Genomic DNA, 20,988 nt, shown 5'->3' on the forward strand with positions numbered 1-20,988 from the left:
GACCAAAATTTCTTTTACCAACGCCCTGGAATAATACTGTCACTCGACCGCGTGAGAATATTTTTCTTTAGTATGTTTTATAACCTAAAATCACAGAATGGAATACCATTACATTTCGCTACTTTAATTTAATAAAGTTGAGTTGATCTGTCGGAATAGGTTTAATTTATTAAAGTTTAGCATTATGGGGGGTTTTGATATACAATTGATGGCTGGGCTAGAGACACTTCACATCCACCAAAATGTTAAAAACATTAGTGAATGAGTTAAAAATTAATTACAGTTCAATCCTTTCATTCTACCAAACTGGATGAGTCTTATATGAAATCTGGTGAGTTCTTTCCCATCTATATCTTTTGGGCATACATAGGGAACAAAACCAGGTCAAAGATCTCCTATCTAAAAGAAGCATTGGCAAGTAACCTCAAAGTTTTATTTTACAAAATATGTACATGATTCCATACTGAAAACATTAACTTTTCTTAATATGCAATATAATTCATTTTATTTCAGAAAAGACATTGCTTGTAATCTTTAGAAGAAATGAAAACGGCTTTTACACAGTGTCAGAATGTAAGTATCTCGGTTAGAACTATATTTTTTCCTTAAGATAGGTGGAAATTCTATAATCCTGTGAGGTTTTAAAAGTATGATAAGAAGATAAATATGAAACAAAATAAAGTAGTTTTGACCATTACAGGATGTAAATTTCTGGATTTTAGAGGAAAAAATGTTCAACCTACAAGAAATGTTGAGGAGAACCACTTATATTTTTATATATTTTTTTTCTTCAGTAAGAAAAAAAAACTTGATTTATATTCATATAAAAGATATTTACATAAGAGAGGATAACTGTTTAGAGCTGTAACATATATATGCAGATAGTATGTATGCTGAAAAGTATTAGCTGTGATCAGTGCCAGCAGGGAGGCATAGTATCAAAATTCTCTGGTTCTGAGGAAAAAGTCAGAAGCATAGCTGATAGCGATAACCTATACTCATAAATATATATACTGGAACATTCCAGAAAAAGGCCATCCCATCACACATGAGAGTCAGGGAAGAATCTTTATGTGGAAGAAATAGGCAATGATGCATGAGAAGACAAAAAAACCAAATGGGAAAACTACGTACGCGGAAGGGAGAAATCTTCTATCTCATATGTTATAGCTTGTATTTGTACCTCCATTTTCCATAAGCCAGGCTGAATTGCAAAGCCCTTCTTTGACAGGTAGTCCACCTGAGAATTCAGAGACCTGTCCACATGGCTAATTGTGAAAACCAGATTACTGTTCCATAACATTTTTATCCTGTTGATCCATCCAGTTAACATGGGATTCTTGTTTGTTAATTTCCCTGAAGCCTGTTCTATTATGTTTTAAGAAAAAGAAAACGTTGATTTTTTTTTTTCCTCCTGGCAAAATAAAAATTCTATAATTCAATTGAAAAGGCAAACGAATCATATTCCCAAATTTCCAACAAGTGTTTGACGATTGTTGGGAATTTTTACATGGAGAAAATACCAAAAACCAAACATTCAAACACACAGAGGCAATGCTCTGTTTTTACTTTTCTCCAGGATCCTTTTGTGCACAGAAGACAAAAAAAAATTCACTGAGAGACAGAGTATTTCAACACCATAAAAGATTTCTGAGAAATTACTGGGTTAATTGCTGTAAATCCCTTTTTACATTCACTGCAGTGAAAACAACTTACTGCTGTAATAAAAGTTTACATAAGTTTACTGCTGTAAACAAAATTCACACAGACTTACAAAAAAAACTTCACAATTTTCTTTATGCACTGCTTGTGCAAAAACCACACATGGTTTTCTTACCACTCAAAAAAAATTACATCACCTGGTTCTTATCTTTTTACACACTGCTGTGTGTTCAATACATACCACACATGGTTTTCGCTGCTCCACGGTTTCTTTTGATGGCCAACGTATATCTAAAGCATTACAGCCTATTGGTTTTTACTGCCGCACGTTTCTCAAAAATGGTCAACGGTTAAAAAAAAATACATACACATATCCCATACAAAATTTATGTAATAAGCATATACGCCCATACCCCCGATATATAAAAAAACATTAAAATTTAAACCCTTACCAATACTCCTACGGTAACAATTAATTCCATAATTATTTTACTGCGGTCAACCATGCTTTTAATTTACTCCACGCAATAACATTAATGTATGTTCGTATGCAGGTTTGGGAAATCAACCGTTGAAAGGAGTGAAGCAGATCGAACGGCGAAAATGATATCGGAAGCCCTGAGCGCGGACTTGAAAGTTTATCAAAAATTATTTAAAATGTTGTCGGGTCCGCTCCATCGCATCGCAACTTTACTCATGTTAAAGACCCCGACCCTATGATATTGCCGGACCCCGACCCTATGATATTGCCGATAGCGATGTGCCGATTGCGATATCGGCGATCGCTCGTCGGAAACACAAAAGCTCCTTTATAATTCCTTCACTTCGACTTTGCCGATGCGATATCGGCGATCGTAGTTGAAATTATATTTTCAACAATGATGCCGGATGTAACTAAATAGGACCAATAAAATCAACAAAAGCAGGAGAATTTCAGTATCAACAAAAGCAGGAGGATTTCGGTATGGGTTACTTTCGAGTCTCGTCGAATAAATGAGACAGCCATCAATAGAATTGAAGGATGTCTTTAGGTCTGGCAAGTCTACATATGGTTCGGCCGAAATGGCTTTCATGCGTTGAGGGTCATGTTGATCAATTATTGATCAATTATTTTCTGTATTGAAGCAGTCCACAATTTCCAACTTCATTCCCTCTACGCTTATCTTCTGTTCTGAATCATGGTTGAAGCATCCGCACCCGCCCCGGCAGTTCAGGGTGAACAACCCGTCACCGTGGATATTATTCTGGATATTGCGGGGCTTTTAGCAGGAATGGTGGTATTCATTAGCCTACTCGGAGTGGACACATTGAAAGCATTAAGAAGGAGGGCGCTCTGGATACCAGGCGATGCTCTCGTCCTCTCTGCTTTAACCATCCAAGTTATGAACTTGCTGAACAGCCAGAATACTTTCTTCAAACAGGTCTTGGAGAATCCGGGAGGGGAACAGTGGAACGGTGACGTTGTTAAGAATTACTTGTTTTATATGCATTGTGGGAGAGTGATGCTGTGCGTGCTGGTAGCCTACTTCCTTCCTGGGATGGCCCGTCCAGGGTATGAGGACTCGTGGGGAAAATTAGCAGCACTAGGGTTGAGTATCTTCCTCCACATTTCTTCGGAAATGTTGACAGTAAATCGCCATTTGGGTCAAGCTGGAAAAATACCTACTAGAACCTATTCCTTCTATTTCTGGCCACATGCCAACCATGTTAGTGAGGTTTCCTTCATTGTTTCGGCTGTCATAATAACGATGTCATTGGTATGCCTTATTCTCCTTCTCAGTTGCGCAACTATAGCAAATAAAAGCATCAGGAATATAATTACCCAAAGAATTCCTTCCATTCTTGCAGCACAATCACATGCTGCAAATCAGAACAGCCGGGAGGCCGTAGAACGTCATGTACTCAAATCCTGGGTTGTGCTCTGTGGATGTTACCCTGAAACCGTCATAGCCAAATCAGTGTTATCCTCATCAGCTGCATTTGTAGTTACAGTTTGTATTCTCTGTTCAATTCTTGGATGGATTTTCCAGGGTCCAGTAGTAAAAACTTTTGGCAGCGCTGCATTCTGGTCAGAATTCACAGCCACAGTGCTGCAAGTCGTATTTATCCTAATTGGATGGGCGGTCATTGCGTGGAGATGGTTTACTTCCGTAGTTTACTATGGAAGATGGCGAACCAAAAAGGAGAACTGGCGTGCTTACTTACGGGTGGAGGACTTCTGGACAAGATATATTGTTGACTTGAAGGAAGCCGGAGGATCTCGAGTGCGGCATCGACCACTCCATGAACAGGTAGGAAAAATGGTAGCTACTGAAAGAATAGAATTATATTTACCGAGGACATTGCTTCCATGCGTATTTTGGGCGCAGTATTTTCTGGTATACTTCAGCAAAGTATGTTTGTTACTTTCAGACCTTGTGTTACAAAATGGATTTATGCGCCGGCTATCATCAAATCTATTATCAAATCACTTCCGAAATGTGGAAAGTGATATTAGAGAATACGAGCCAATTGTGAAGGACGTGCACGTTTTAGGAGAAAATCCAGAGAGCCTGTTAGTAGCCAATAGAAAGTCCATCAGGCAAGCCAAGGAGCTTATGATACATGGCCATGGTGACGGAGAAAAATGTGCTGACCTGGTCAAGTTTTTGACGGAAAAAATGTCTGCAGGATGTGTAGGTATAAAGTGCTTGGATGCTGGAAGAGGACGAGGTGAAACAGGTTTGAAGTTCCTGTGCAAGAGAGATCCCGGCCCTGCATTAAACGTGGAAAAACGTTTTATATATCTTACCAAGCGATCTTGGAAGCTAACGGCTTTATCATTGATCAATATAATAGCCCGACTGTCTCGCGCTGATGGGGAAAGTTCTTTAGAAGCATACTCACAGGCATATGAATTCGTGGATTTGGTTGATGAGTCTGATCAAGAAAGCGATAGCTTGCTGAGTAAAGCTGCAGATGGTCTGTTCGAATCCTTGCGATCAGTACGTGCAGAGCCCACAATGATTGCAAGTATGCAACAGGCCGTCAAAGAAATCGATAAGCTGGCAAAAGAAGGTAAAGATCAAGCCGAGGTGATTGAAAATGCAGAAGACTCTGTGGATTGGAAGAAGGTAGCTGCAGGGAACTGGTCTTACAAATTGTGCAAGAGTATAGATTGCACATCTGGTGAATTCGGGGAACTATTGAATGAATTGCAGAGCTCATTAGCAGACATTCTTGGTGTTTGCATACAGAGAGTGGGGCCTACATTGGTGGAGAGCTGCAGCAAATGGGCAGTTGATCTGCAGGAAAGGAAACTTGTGGAAGCAGTTTACACAGTGGGGAAATGGCAGGGACTGATGGAGGAGCTGGATAAGCGAGGATGGAGCATGACCGGAACAGCGACAAATGCAGAATCTAGCATGGTATAAAGAAGCTGTATTGCTTTTTCATATTAATTTATGTACCTTGCACTTTTTCATATTAATTTGCATACCTTGTAATTTATGCGCCTTGGACATTCATTCATATTAATTTACGTACCTTGCACTTTTTCATATTAAGTTGAATACATTGTAATTTATGCACCTTTCCTCATATAATCTTAACACTAAAGTGAGTTCCTATTAAAATGACAGGCCCAATTATTGAATTGGGTGCATGTAATTGGGTTAGTAATAAATTTGAGTTGTGAATTTCCTATGACAATGACAGACCCAGATATTGAATTGGGTGCATGTAATTGGATTAATAATAAATTTGAGTTGCGAACTTTTTATTACTTAACTTTGTGTATTATATGGTTTTTAAAATATTCGAAGATAAAGGTATATAATAATATTTGAATTTTAAGATATATAATCAGAAATCTAATTTAAATAATACAAATAAAAATTGGATTAAAAAACTTTTACCATTTCAAAATATCTCTTAAATATCTAATATTAAAAAAACTATTTTCTTTTAAAAAAGTTTAAACAATAAATGTGTATTTTTTCTATAATGTAATGATAAGAGACAACATATACCAAACTTGAAAAAATGAGATTTAGACAGTAAATGTGTATTCTTTCTATAATGTAATGATAAGACACAATATATACCAAACTTGAAAATACCATTGCTTCGGACTATTATTTTTTAATATCATTACAATACATGGCAAAAATGAGATTTGGATGGTAAATGTGTATTCTTTTCAATAACTGTGATGATAGGACACAATATATCCCAAACTTGAAAATACCGTTGCTCCGAAGTATTACACATGTAAATTGTGTGGATATATACTAGCATTTGCACCAGATGTTGCAAAGGAAATGACGTAAGGCATAAATTGAAGAACACAAATACAACAAAAGAATACTTTGATAAAGAATAAAAATATATTGAACGCTCAAATCAATACCCCATTAATTAAAAACGGTTAGTAGACATATCTATCAACATTAGGATTATACACAATGATCAAGAAATTTCCCAAAGAGCACCTTCCACAACAACCTTTTGTCACATTCACATTTTAAAAAATGCCTTGGAATGTGATTGGAATCTCCCATATTGTCTTTTTAATTATGCAGATAAATCTTCCATATTGCTATTTTCATCATGAATATTGTTAGTTCATTGTTGTAAAGTGTTAGTGTGTTAAATTCAATACTGTAAGTTTGACAAGCGAAAAAAATTCCTCAATTAACATAATATGCATTTTTTTCTCACCATGTATTTTTCAGTCATGCGTTACAAAACTTCCATCAAAGAGCACAAGTAACAGATTAACATGTATTTTCCCTTCATTATTTTCATCACGGAGCCAAGAAATCTATGCCTTATCTATAAAGTAACAAAAACATTTTGAAATAAGTTTAATATTTCAAGCGAGTGTGTAACCTATAAAGTAACAAAAACTTTTTGAAATAAATTTAATAGTTTAAGCAATTGACTAACCTAATTTAATAATTGAAAAATTCTCAAAGATGAATTATACTCCATAATAAGAGAGCCAACATTGGAGCCCATACTTTCACTAAAAGGAAAAGAAACACAACCACTTGTTAAGAAGAAATTCAAGTAATAATAATAAAACAAAAATAATAAACATTAAAGTATAAAATGGTATTTCCAACGCACAACTATAAATATACATGCTCTATGTCCATTCTTAGAGTAAATGGGTGTGGAGAAAGGGCAAGAAGCATGTTCAATTTGTTTCTAAATGAGTGGTTATCTAAGCTCGTAAACATAATAAAAATGATATTTATTACAACAACTTCTATATGATTATTCTTTTTGAAACATAGTTTAAACCGTAAATTAACAATTTTAGAAACCTACACATGTTAGAAACAATCAGATAAGCCATGATGATTGAGTTTCCCGTCACTTAAAGTCTTTGTTGATTAAGTCCACTGAATGAGCCAAGTCCATGTTAGCTTTGGTTGAGTTGATGTAAAAATGTGTAGTGGAGTTGATATCAACTAAGGTCTAGTTGTAGAATCACCAAACTGAGTTGAATTTGGCTTAGCTAGACATACAAGGTTAAACCAATTGACCGATAAAGTTTGTCATAACTATAAACAGAGATTTATTCAAGCTTAGCAACAATTACTATCATCATCAGCTAATGTTTAAATACTAAATTGCAAAATGCAGTTAATGCCAAATAATGTATACATTTTTTAGGGCATTGGGCAGTAGCAACACCAGAGCCATGTTGTGGGTTTTGTATTGGGAAAATTCGTATTGTGGAATTTGGGTTTTGCATGAGTATTGTTGTTTCCAGAGAAAACGATGTTGTACATAATGGTGGAGAGATGTTGTGCAATTGTTTCAGGTTCCGTAATTTGATGATATGCACAGAATGGGTAATGCCATGAGGCCCTAAATGTTTTTGGTCAAATGAGGAGAGTGTTTCTAAGCCAAACAACTTCAGCTTTGGCACCATTGTCAAGGCCTGCGTTGGGTAATGCCATGAGGCCCTAAATGTTTTTGGTGAAATGAGGAGAGTGTTTTTAAGCCATATAACTTCACCTTTGGCACCATTCTGGAACATCTAAAAGCTCTGAACAGCTTACCCACCTGGTACTTAGTATGCTGTACAGGCCTGCAACTTATATTTGTGTCAACAAATGAGTATGTGGTTGAACCCACAGGTGTCTTCATCGACAAAAAGAAAGCAGCTACTCACTTGAATGTTTGAATATTACCATTCCACAATTCAATTATAATTGATTTTTTCCTTCAAAGGTTATCTGACATGCTAAAATACAATGTAGGTAAAAGTTGAGAAATGATATTTGAGGTAACTAAGGAGTTGTCACATGTAATGCCACTCCCTTTCTACATGAGCGAGGAGATTTGGCAATAGCATGTCGGCTTTGGCTCTTTCTCAATTTATAAAATTGACACTGTTGACTAATATCGGCATAACCAACCCTATTCTAAGTTGAAACTTCTTTCAACCTTAAAATTGCTCCATAGTTGTGACTATTCGAAATTGACAAGGTGATTAAAAAATAACATGTTTGTTTTAAGTTAATGGTTTCAATCATGAATCCATTGTGAAATTTCTCGCATTTTAGCTTCTAATTGTTCAATAATGAACCCATTGTGCATTGTTCCAATTGTATAAAATTCTAGCCCTAAGTGATTCTTTCCCTTATGATCTCAATCAAACAAATCAATTATTGAATTTAATTAATGTAGAAATTAATTTCGGACCATAGCAACAATCATACAATAGCTGGAAAAGTAAATAGGATGCATAAAACAATTTTTCTTTCTAAGTAAGACTAATTCGACTAAAAAAGGCAAAAATATAATTACACCGAGGCCCCGCCTCAAACTTTGTTTCTAGCTTTCATCGAAACAGTTGATACTGCCCCAGATTGGGGAAACCAGCATGAAATTGCAAAACAGTTTCCATATAACCTTGAACTGACATCAACAGACACCATAATATGACCTTGTGACACAGGAAAAAGGTGCAACTCAGCAACACTGGACATGACAGCAAACCAACAAAACTACTAAACTGCTAAACATACGCAAAAATATCAAGCGACTGGACCAAACCGTGATCTGCCTGAGGCCGATTTGGTTCATGGGTGGCTGCATTTTCCAGAGGACATCAGTTGTTTTGCTACTCCTCCGGAGTTTCCTCGACCACGAGACACACATACTGTTCCAAATCGTCTTCCTTTTTCTCCACATCGCTCTTCTCAGCATCGCCTGTAGGCCCCTCCATCTGTTGGGTGCCTCTTGATTTGCCAGCACACCCCACCGTTAAAGCCACGACTGCAGAGCAGCCACCCGCCCGTTGAAAGTCGTCTACATGCTCATTGTCACCATGCATTCTGTAATGCCTGATTCCCTGGCTATCATCCTTTGAATTTTTCTCCTGACTCCTCTCATATCCTGGGCTCTCATCCCCTGAGAATGCTCCTTAGATCTTGTCACTTGATCACTGTCCAACATTTCTTCTTCAGTGAAGACAATGGTCACCTTAGCAGTGATAGTAGGTTTATTTAGACGGCTATGGAGCCTGAAATGGGTAGTGTGAGAGGCAGAGCCAGGACTCTGTTGGGAAATAACAGAATGGTGCGCAAAATCTCTGAGCGGATCCCTTGACTCCATCCCACACCCCTGCCTACTGCGCGCGTAGGAATAGTGTATGAGCTGAGGTCTAGGTTAAGGCTCATCTTCCTGGTCCTGAGGAGGGGAAGGGGGAGCCGAGCTTTGCGCAGTATGAGGTCTCGCTCTGCCTCCCCGAGAACCGCCAAATCGACTCCTCATTCGATGCCTTACCATCCTGGTGAGGACTGAGAGCAGATCAACGAGATATTCAGTTGAGGAGGGGGATTGATTACAGAAAGAGGGCCTCTGAGCAGGATTTACAGGGCAAAGCATGGAGTGGGAGAAATGGTGGCCATTTCCAAAATAGATGCAACTAAGGTGCCAACAATGTTTTCATGTAGCTGTTCTGCTACCTGCGAGCTTTGCCTACAGTGAACAATAGCTAAGAATCGGAGGACGAACAATGGGAACAAGAGGCTCCATTTTGATATCTACTGTATCCATATCTCGGCCTGATGGGCCATTTATTTCCATCTGCATGCTGGTCAGATTTCGACTGCAGTGAGCCTGGATCTGGGCCCAATTCATCACCTGGCTAGTCCTTGCGCCGACGTTTCTAAGTGAGCCCATTAATGCTCTTTGAAAACACCCGCATCCGGGTCATAAAACAGTTTTTGCATAAAATGGTTTTTGGAAATGTTTGAGACCACTCAGAGCAATGATGGCACTGCACAAAGGAAGTTTAATGCTTAGCCAGGTGGATGGGATTAAAACAAAATTGAAAAGGCCAACTTGCAGTCCGAAAAGGGTCAAGCCCTAAAAGAGACCTGAACCTCAAATCAGACTATGGTGGAGGGACGAAAGGCCTAAGAAGGTTTTCTAGATTTTTGTAAAGGTAAATCCTTTATAAACCAATTGTATAAAATGGTTTTTGGAAATGTTTGAGACCACTCAAAGCAATTATGGGACTGCACAAAGGAATTTTGTGCAAGGAGGCTATCACATCAACCCAAGAACTTGCATGAAAAGCAATTATATTCCTCCTCCCTTACAGTGACTATTGAGAATGTTCCTAGAAAGTTACTATCACTATTCAAAGGAATAAGAAACTTTACTCTATTCTTTCTTGGGTTCAAAGAAAACTGAAGAGTAACCATGACTATCAAAAAACAATAAATTAGATGTCACAAGATTAAAGCTAAAGATAAGACAGAAGAATACTAATATGGAATGGAATTTCAACAAAGGGACATGCCATTTTGGAAACATACCCTATAACATGACATAGGTCACAATCAAAAGCTGAAGATGGTCCATGAACCAAAATAGATTTTATATTTTTTATGCCATAACAGGGCCAAAGAAGATTGGTAAGCTAGATACTCTCACTAGTCAAAGGAATTAAAATGTTTAGATATTTGTTTTCACATATTCTAATATGATCCCACTGTAGCAGAGTGAGGTACAAATGTTGGAGAATTCCTAAAACAATCGAGATTTTTTCAATTTTAGGACTCGAACTCAGATAGTCAGATTGCTGCCACTCCTCCTTCAATATTTCCCTGCAGATTTGATTGAATAAGGCCTTCAAGCATCAATGTACCATTACAAGGCACCATGGCCCGTTGGCAGAGAAAGTAAGTTGTGAGCTGAACATCCCATGGCTGAACACCGTGGCAACACCTATCTCCTATGTAGCATGTGCATTAAACTACAACCCTTGAAAGCACGTTGGCTCCTGAGGAGTAAGGTTACTGACTAATGATTGATCCACATACATGGTGGACCAATTTTTATTGAAATTTATGATTAAATGGATTGAAATTGTAGAGCCTGATTGGCACTAATGGACTCAGTAACAAATATCTCCTTCACCCTGATTATGCACTATGGGTTTCATAAACAATTTCATGGAACAAACAAACAATTTGATTAAAACTGTAGATTGTGATGGTATAGCTGGATTCAGCAATAAACATATACTGCATCCTGATTTCTGCAAGATCATGAAAGTAAACAAATAATTTGGCTGTAATTGTATTTGTAGATTTTGATAGCATAGAAGGATTCAGTAACAAACAACTTACTGCACTTGAATTATGCCAGTTGTGACATACAATTTTCTCAATCAAAGAAACAAGAATATTTTTAGAAATGAGGGCCAAGGTCGCTATTAAATGCAGATTCTACATAACAGATAGGTAGAGCCAATTTCTTTAAATGAGATTTTTTGGAGTTTCCTAGTGAAAAAATTTATGGCCAAATCTTGATTTGTGTTGTTTAAACTGGTTTTTTAATTGCATATATAGATTCAACACCCTCAAAAATCTTTGGGGCACTTTCTTTGTGAAGAGTTCACCTTGAGAGCTTGTGATTTCAATGAATCCCCAGCAGATTTTAGACAAATTTAATAAGAAAACTTTCCAAAAAATCACATTTAAAAACTATTAGAATCTAAAAATATCTTGCAATCCTAAAAATAAGAGCAAGTTCAAACCATTAACCTTGCTGTTATCTGCCAGATTCCTGATATATATAAAAATGCCCATGGTTGCCCCTATAAACAACATTTTCTCACCTGGAAACAAAGCACTGCTATCAAAGAGAGGGGAGACTGGACGAATCACAAACAAACGAAAGAGACTGTTAAACATTGTTGCTTGTTGTAGATTCTGTTTCTTTCTTGCTTGCAGTTATAGTATCTGTCCTTACCTTTGAGTATATTGGCTGTGAGATAAGAAGTGAAGAGAAGCGGAGGACACCATTAAAGCAGTAGTAGAAGAGGAGGTTTCGTCTGGGGTGACCTGGGAACACGTCCACATTACTCTAAACTCTTGATCTCTCCATTAGTCCTGTGAATGTGTTGCAAGGTCACCCCAGTCGAGCCTGCTCTGTCTCATTTATTCATGTGAACCAATATGCAGGGGAAACGCTTTCTGAAACTGCGTCAATGAATGTCTGTAATTTATAATTTATTGAAATGAGATTGATAGAGAAGGAGAAAGGAACCAAAATCTGGTAGTAGGAGCAGTACACGTGAAGTGCAGATATGGCCCTGAGATTTATGTTGAGTTAGGTCGAAATTAGATGGTTTCACACACTGTCAATGGAAGCAATGAAAGGGCTTAATCTCCTCCATATTTAGGTTGAAAGGACAGTTGCAACGATGGGAGGTCAGTATGAAATTGCAATGTATGGAATGTAGTCCAGTACTATTTTTACCAGAAAAAATTGAATAGTACAAACAATAATACTTTATTATAATAATAGAATGAATTGAAGTATAGTAAGGTTTGAAGGTGTCAAATTCAGTGTGAATGATGACATGTCTAACAGTGACTATTGAGACTATGACATTAGCCAAGGACTTGCACACCAAAACCCAAAACCAGTTTCTGGCCCGATAAATCTTTTGTTCATGGATGATATGTTATAAATCATATACATTTCACAACTTGCTTGACCACGGCAAGATAAGCACCGTACCTACGTAATGTATAAAAGAAGACTGATAAGCAGGAGGAGGGCAGGCAGTCCACTGCCAAATCGATAGTTGCTATAATTAGTAGAGGAATTGTAAGAACCGTGCTCTAATATGTCTGATTTTGAGTCTGATTCAGTAAAGAAAAATGCTCAAATGTAACTATGTGCTCCTTCAACAGCCATGATGTCATGGTGACTTGGGAGCTCCACAGGCAATTTGTGAATTTCTAACCATTACATTAACCCACTTGCAACTTCTCTCGGTAATTATTTCCTCCCATCTCTATTAGATACTTAATAGACATTTTAACATAGGATAATGTATAAAACACAGGGAGAACATCAAGGTCTACAATGGAATTTATTGTGAGTATTAAAATGTTTAGATATTTGTTTTCAGATATTCTAATATAATCCCACTTCAGCAGAGTGAGGTACAAATGTTGGAGAATTCCTAAAACAAAAAATACTTGTGCCATTTTGACTTCTTTTGAAGTTGAAAATTCTTCGGAGAAAGACTAATTTCGAGATTTTTTCAATTTTAGGACTCGAACTCAGATAGTCAGATTGCTGCCACTCCTCCTTCCATATTTCCCTGCATATTTGATTGAATGAGGCCTTCAAGCATCAATGTACCATTACAAGGCACCATGGCCCGTTGGCAGAGAAAGTAAGTTGTGAGCTGAACATCCCATGGCTGAACACTGTGGCAGCACCTATCTCCTATGTAGCATGTGCATTAAACTGCAACCCTTGAAAGCACGTTGGCTCCTGAGGAGTAGGGTTACTGACTAATGATTGATCCACATACATGGTGGACCAATTTTTGTTAAAATTTATGATTAAATGGATTGGAATTGTAGAGCCTGATTGGCACTGATGGACTCGGTAACAAATATCTACTTCACCCTGATTATGCACTGTGGGTTTCATATACAATTTCATGGAACAAACAAACAATTTGATTAAAACTGTAGATTGTGATGGTATAGCTGGATTCAGCAATAAACATATACTGCATCCTGATTTCTGCGAGATCATGAAAGTAAACAAATAATTTGGCTGTAATTGTATTTGTAGATTTTGATAGCATAGAAGGATTCAGTAACAAACAACTTACTGCACTTGAATTATGCTAGTTGTGACATACAATTTTTTCAATCAAAGAAACAAGAATATTTTTAGAAATGAGGGCCAAGGTCGCTATTAAATGCAGATTCTACATAACAGATAGGTAGAGCCAATGTCTTTAAATGAGATATTTTGGAGTTTCCAAGTGAAAAAATTTGTGGCCAAATCTTGATTTGTGTTGTTTAAACTGGTTTTTTAATTGCATATATAGATTCAGCACCCTCAAAAATCTCTGGGGCACTTTCTTTGTGAAGAGTTCACCTAGACAGCTTGTGATTTCAATGAATCCCTAGCAGATTTTAGACAAATTTAATAAGAAAACTTTCCAAAAAATCACATTTAAAAACTATTAGAATCTAAAAATATCTTGCAATCCTAAAAATAAGAGCAAGTTCAAACCATTAACCTTGCTGTTATCTGCCAGATTCCCGATATATATATAGAAATGCCCATGGTTTCCCCTATAAACAACATTTGCTCACCTGAAAACAAAGCACTGCTATCAAAGAGAGGGGAGACTGCACGAATCACAAACAAACGAAAGAGACTGTTAAAAATTGTTGCTTGTTGCAGATTATGTTTCTTTCTTGCTTGCAGTTATAGTATCTGTCCTTACCTTTGGGTATATTGGTTGTGATATAAGAAGTGAGGAGAAGCGGAGGACACCATTAAAGCAGTAGTAGCAGAGGAGGTTTCGATTGGGGCGACCTGGGAACACATCCACATTACTCTAAACTCTTGATCTCTCCATTAGTCCTGTGAATGTGTTGCAAGGTCACCCCAGTCGAGCCTGCTCTGTCTCATTTATTCATGTGAGCCCAATATGCAGGGGAAACCCTTTCTGAAACTGCGTCAATGAATTTCTGTAATTTATAATTTATTGAAATGAGATTGATAGAGAAGGAGAAAGGAACCGAAATCTGGTAGTACAAGCAATACACGTGAAGTGCAGATATGGCCCTAAGATTTATGTTGAGTTAGGTCAGTATGAAATTGCAATATATGGAATGTAGTCCAGTACTATTTTTACCAGAAAAAATTGAATAGTACAAACAATAATACTTTATTATAATAATAGAATGAATTGAAGTATAGTAAGGTTTGAAGGTGTCAAAGCCAGTGTGAATTCTGACGTGTCTAACAGTGACTATTGAGACTATGACATTAGCCAGGGACTTGCACACCAAAACCCAAAACCAGTTTCTGGCCCGATAAATCTTTTGTTCATGGATGATATGTTATAAATCGTATACATTTCACAACTTGCTTGACCATGGTAAGATAAGCACCGTACCTACCTAATGTATAAAAGAAGATTGATAAGCAGGATGAGGGGCAGGCAGTCCACTGCCAAAGCAATGGTTGTTGTAATTAATAGAGGAATTGTAAGAACCATGATCTAATATGTCTAATTTTGAGTCTGAGTCAGTAAAGAAAAATGCTCAAATGTAACTATGTGCTCCTTCAGCAACCATGACGTCATGGTGACTTGGGAGCTCCACAGGCAATTTGTGAATTTCTAACCATTACATTAACCCACTTGCAACTTCTCTCGGTAATTCCTTCCTCGCATCTCTATTAGATACTTAATAGACATTTTAACATAGGATAATGTATAAAACACAGGGAGAACATCAAGGTCTACAATGGAATTTATTGTGAGTATTAAAATGTTTAGATATTTGTTTTCAGATATTCTAATATAATCCCACTGCAGCAGAGTGAGGTACAAATGTTAGAGAATTCCCAAAACAAAAAATACTTGTGCCATTTTCACTTCTTTTGAAGTTGGAAATTCTTCAGAGAAATAATCCCAACATCAATGTTAAGATACACACAATAATCCCAAAATAGAGACATCCAGTTATGCCACTCTAGTAAGATCACCTGAAATATCACATAAAAAACAGCCACAAACCAAAGATCGCCCATGTGGCATGGCACTGAAACCGTTTACAATGTTAGTAACAAAATGAGGAAGGATACTATGACATTAGCCAGGGACTTGCACACCAAAACCAGTTTCTGGCCTGATAAATCTTTTGTTCACGGATGATATGTTATAAACCATATACATTTCACACTTTGCATACGTATAGAAGTTCAGTTCGGCTAAACTTAACAGAAAGGAAGTATATCTCTAGGTGATAATGAAAACTCTTCCATGTTACACTTAAGATGAGTACCTTGTAAGGATTTTGTGCTAGAGGGTGCAGATTTGTGTAATAGTAGATAAAAATCAACTCTCTAATACCATTTTTAAATATTTCTAATAAATTTTTATATTTCTAAATCAAATTCCATCACTTTGCCAGAATTGTTAATTCCATTGCTAATTTGAAAATAGCTGCACACATATGTTATTGCAGTTTAGGGTGGGATAACTGTGTACACTGTTCCAGGTGGGAGAAATCTGTGCATAGATTGATAAAGGAAAAAAAAACGACTTGCTATTCAGAAAAAATACCAAAAAAAGTCGTGAAAATAAATTAATATAAATACATACTGGCCTTGATTTTTTAACCATTAAAAAAAATTTGCATTTATTTTTGTTCAATATAATATAAAATAACAAATAAACATCTTCAATGAAACGAGATTCGAAAGAAGGAAAATCTTGAATTTGAAACTATGTGGCATGTAAGTTGTCTGAAATTTGAATATACACACTGAAATTAATGAACATCAGTGACATTATTTCGTCAAAGCTCTACTCGTTGGAGCCAATGCACAATATATTCATTCACAAATTCCAAATACAGTCAAAGGACACACAATAAACAGACCAAACGCAGAAGATATTCTTCCACAATTTTCAAGTATTGATATCATTATCTGATTGGATACTCAAAGTAGAAAAATAAACAGATACATTCAAACTATTCACGTTTAATGCAAATATGTAAAATGCAAAAGGGAAACCCTTACACTACAAGGTGGGTCAGTGCATCTCAAGAACTGAACCAATAAGAAGCAACCCTCGTAGCCACAATAATGACCCATAATAATGACCCACATTCAAACCCTGGAGGCATAAAGCCTTGATCTTGTGTATTATTTAGTTGAGTTTGATGACCATGACCACATCTTAAGTGACAATGGTGGTGTAAGAAACAGTCTCTTATTCAGTTTGTGAACCCTACCGAGATCATGTGGAGTTGGGTTTCATAAATCTAAAAATGAGAGAAATGAAGACATAAATGGTACAAGAAACATGTGTCTTATTAAGTTATTCAGGCTGTGGGCTTTACTGCAATAATGCAGAGTTGAGGTTTACAACTCACCATGGATCAAAAAACAAGAGAGAATTAAGGACGAATGGTACAAGAAGCAGGTCTTTTATTCAAGTTGTGGGCTTTACTGCAGTAATGTGGAGTTGGGGTTCCTTTTTACTTACAGATCCAACAATAAAATAAAAAGGAATGAGGGAACGGATGGTACAAGAAATATGCACTTTTTTCAAGTTGTGGGCTTTACTGCAATAATGCAGATTTATGAAAGAACGGTACAAGAAACAGGTCTTTTATTCAGGTTGTGGGCTTTACTGTGATCATGCGAAGTTGGGATTCTTTTTCTCTCACAGAGCTATACAAAGGGGAGGAATGAGGACAAGTATGGTACAAAAAATTGTTCCTATTTATTCAAGCTATGTACTTTACTTCAATAATGCAGATTCATAAGGCTGTTTAACTTCACTTCAATAATGCAGATTCATATCAGGATGGTATAAGAAACACGTCTCTTAATCAGGTTGTCGGTTCTATTGCAACCATGAGAGTTGGGGTTACGGTTCATGAGCTCCATACCACTATCTTGAGTTCTACGGCAATATTGCATTATTCGTATTTACCTGGCACCGTGAGACAGCACAGCCTACAGTGTCGCTTATCTTAATAAAATGTCATTGGTGGGAACTTATTCATTTAGACAAAGTTTTTGTCTTGTTCTAGAAGACTACCCTTCTCAGGCATTTCCTCCCAAGTTTCTAGTCTGGTTATTACTATCCTCGGTCTTCAATTCGTCCTTCTTCCTTAAGGCTTAAACTACAGAAAACGGTCTTGTAAATCAAAGTACCATTGGTCCTTCTTCCTTAAACTACAGATAACAGTCTTGTACATCAAAATACCATTGCTAAACGATGTTGTTGTAAATCAAACAGGTGGGCTATAGTGAAAATGGTTAATTAACTTAACAGAGTACTTTCATCATAGTGCATTACATTTATATGTGCTCTAATAATACTATATGAACTCACCAGGCATATGGAACAAGTTAAGTCAATATCCAGTTTGACTGAATCAAGAACAGTGCAGGACAAAGATGGTTTTTCACCATCAAAGGTTAGCGAATAGTCCTCCGACAAATCAGACACAGGCGTTACACCATTGCTAAGATTCATTGAGTTGATTCGGAATGCAATGAGTTCATTCAACCAGGGAGACTGAAGAATCTCCCTGGTTGAATGAACTCATTGCATTCCGAATCAACTCAATGAGACTTAAGTTAATGAATTCAAACAAATCAAAGCTAGTGAATTCCAACAAACCTAAATTGATGGAATGAAGCAAAACAAAGCTACTAAATTCCAACAAAGCTAGATTGATGGAATGAAATGGAGTGATTCCATGCTTACCTACGTATTCAGGGCCCAGATAACCAAAAGTGCTGGCGAGCCTGGTTTCAACAGAAAAAATTCCATCAGGGGCCAGCTTGACCAACTCGAAATCCGAGACCTTGGCCCTCATGTCGTCGCCCAGAAGAATATTAGAGGGCTTCAGATCTCTGTGAATGAAGCTCGTCTGTGCAAGGCTATGCAGGTACTCAACTCCGCGGGCGACATCGAGGGCAATGGAATGAAATGGAGTGATTCCATGTGTACTTGCATATTCAGGGGCCAGATAACCAAAAGTGCCGGCCAGCCTGGTTTCAACAGAAAACTTTCCATCAGGGGCCAGCTTGACCAACTCGAAATCCGAGACCTTGGCCCTCATGTCGTCGCCCAGAAGGATATTAGAGGGCTTCAGATCTCTGTGAATGAAGCTCGTCTGTGCAAGGATGTGCAGGTACTCAACTCTGCGGGCGACATCAAGGGAAATGGAATGAAATGGAGTGATTCCATGCGTACCTATGTATTCAGGGCCAGATAACCAAAGCCAGCCTAGTTTCAACATAAAACTTTCCATCAGGGGCCAGCTTGACCAACTCGAAATCCGAGACCTTGGCCCTCATGTCGTCGCCCAAAAGGATATTAGAGGGCTTCAGATCTCTGTGAATGAAGCTCATCCGTGCAAGGCTGTGCAGGTACTCAACTCCGTGGGCGACATCGAGGGCAATGCTAAGCCTTTGTTTCCATTCTAGTGGCCTGAGCCCGGTCGCCACCCATTCAAACAAATGCAGACTCAACGGCCCCTGGGGCATATACTCGTACACCAGCATCTTCTCCCCGCTGTCGATATAGTACCCAAGGAGACGATGCCGATGCGCTGCTCAGGCAGTTAAGGAGTTGCAGCTATATCAACATAATCCAACGACTCAAGATGGCTCAATCGTCTAACATATCATCTAATGGTGCAAAGTAATGACACGTAGGCAAAGAGAAAAGTCGATTTCAGAGGGGAACGCCTTACGGCGTAAAAATAACTTCGAATATTCCTAGACAGTACCAAATTCGGAATTTAATACTCAGAGGAACCACGGAGACCACGTCTAATATATCCTGCAAAACTTGTGTCATCCATTTTCTTCCTCTGTTATTCTCCCCTAGAATTAAGATCCAGCTACCGCCGGTTACCGGGAACTGTAATACATCCTGCAAAGTGGTCTCATCCTTTTCCCTCCCTGGTCACGGTTTATAAATAAATTATATGTATTTGAAAGTTGATATAAATATATTTTATTTGTAAACTTATAATGACATAAGAAGACTCAAATTTATAAAATTACATATATTTTTCTAATTACACTTTAAAAATGGTTTACCCTTTGAAAAGATTAATGTCTTTCGATGCAATTTGCATTTAGAATACATAACAATATTTGGAGTGAAGATGAGTGGACAAAGATTATTAAACCGCACATTACACACACTATTGAGTAGGTTTAATTAATATGATAACTATGTTTTAGAAATTTAATATAATTATTAAAAATTGCTAGGTTGATTGTTAGATGATCCAAAAGTACAATTTTATCATAGGTTATAAAATTAGAATAAAATAATTATTAATTTAAGATGTTAAATTAATAATTATTATTCTAGAATGTTTAATTATTTAATGGAGACTTTTAGAATTAGCATATTGTTGTAACTAGATATGACTCTCCAAATGTGTCGTATCTTAGGCTCTATTTTAGGAGATTAGTTAGCTAGTTGGTTTGAATAACATTTATTGTAAATGGACACTTGTTATTTAATAAGTGATCCATAATTAGAGGTAGTTAGGACATGGAGCTTATAAATAGCTCATTGCAATAGTGTTTGTGTTGTTCGGGTGTAAGCTCTTGCAAAATCAATTATGTAATTGTTTTCTGATTAATAAAATTACGTGTCTGAGGACACTTCTACCATTATTGTGGTTTTCAACGAAGTGAATCTGATGATACTTTTTATGTGCAACAACAGGGAAAATATATGGTAATTCTTGTTATGTATGTAGATGATTTGATCATTACTGGCAACCATGATGATCATATTGCACAGGTGAAAAAGGAATTACATGCAGGTTTTAAGATGACAGATTTGGGATTACTTCACTACTATCTTGGAGTTGAAGTCTTCCAACGTCCACATCATATTTTCATTTCTCAGAATAAGTATGCAGCAGAGGTTCTTCATTGATTTGGCATGCAAGATTGCAAGCCTGTTCTCACCCCCATGGAGCAAAACTTGAAACTTTCAAACTTTGAAGGGGGGGAAAAGGTGGACAGTCCAACTTACAGACAGCTGATTGGAAGCTTGATTTATTTGACAAATACTCGTCCTGATCTATCTTATGCAGTCAGTATTCTTTCACGTTTTATGGAGGAACCACGAGACAGCCACTGGAATGCAGCCAAAAGAGTTCTTCGATATATCCAAGGAACAAAATATTTTGGTCTTCTTTACACAAAGAGTAAAAATTTTGTACTTGGTGGATATTCTGATGCCGACTTTGC

At 37.2% G+C, this 20,988-nt stretch overlaps 1 pseudogene; it reads right to left on the reverse strand.

Moving 5' to 3' along the window:
* Positions 1-18,966: 18,966 nt before the first annotated feature.
* LOC149145487 (splicing factor U2af small subunit B pseudogene) overlaps positions 18,967-20,988 on the reverse strand; it is a 31,933-nt pseudogene continuing 29,911 nt past the window's right edge.

This window comes from Pinus tabuliformis, chromosome X (genome assembly GCF_031772625.1).
Source record: "Pinus tabuliformis cultivar Carrire ecotype Pingquan chromosome X, CPIR1, whole genome shotgun sequence".
Classification (NCBI taxonomy): Eukaryota; Viridiplantae; Streptophyta; class Pinopsida; order Pinales; family Pinaceae; genus Pinus; species Pinus tabuliformis.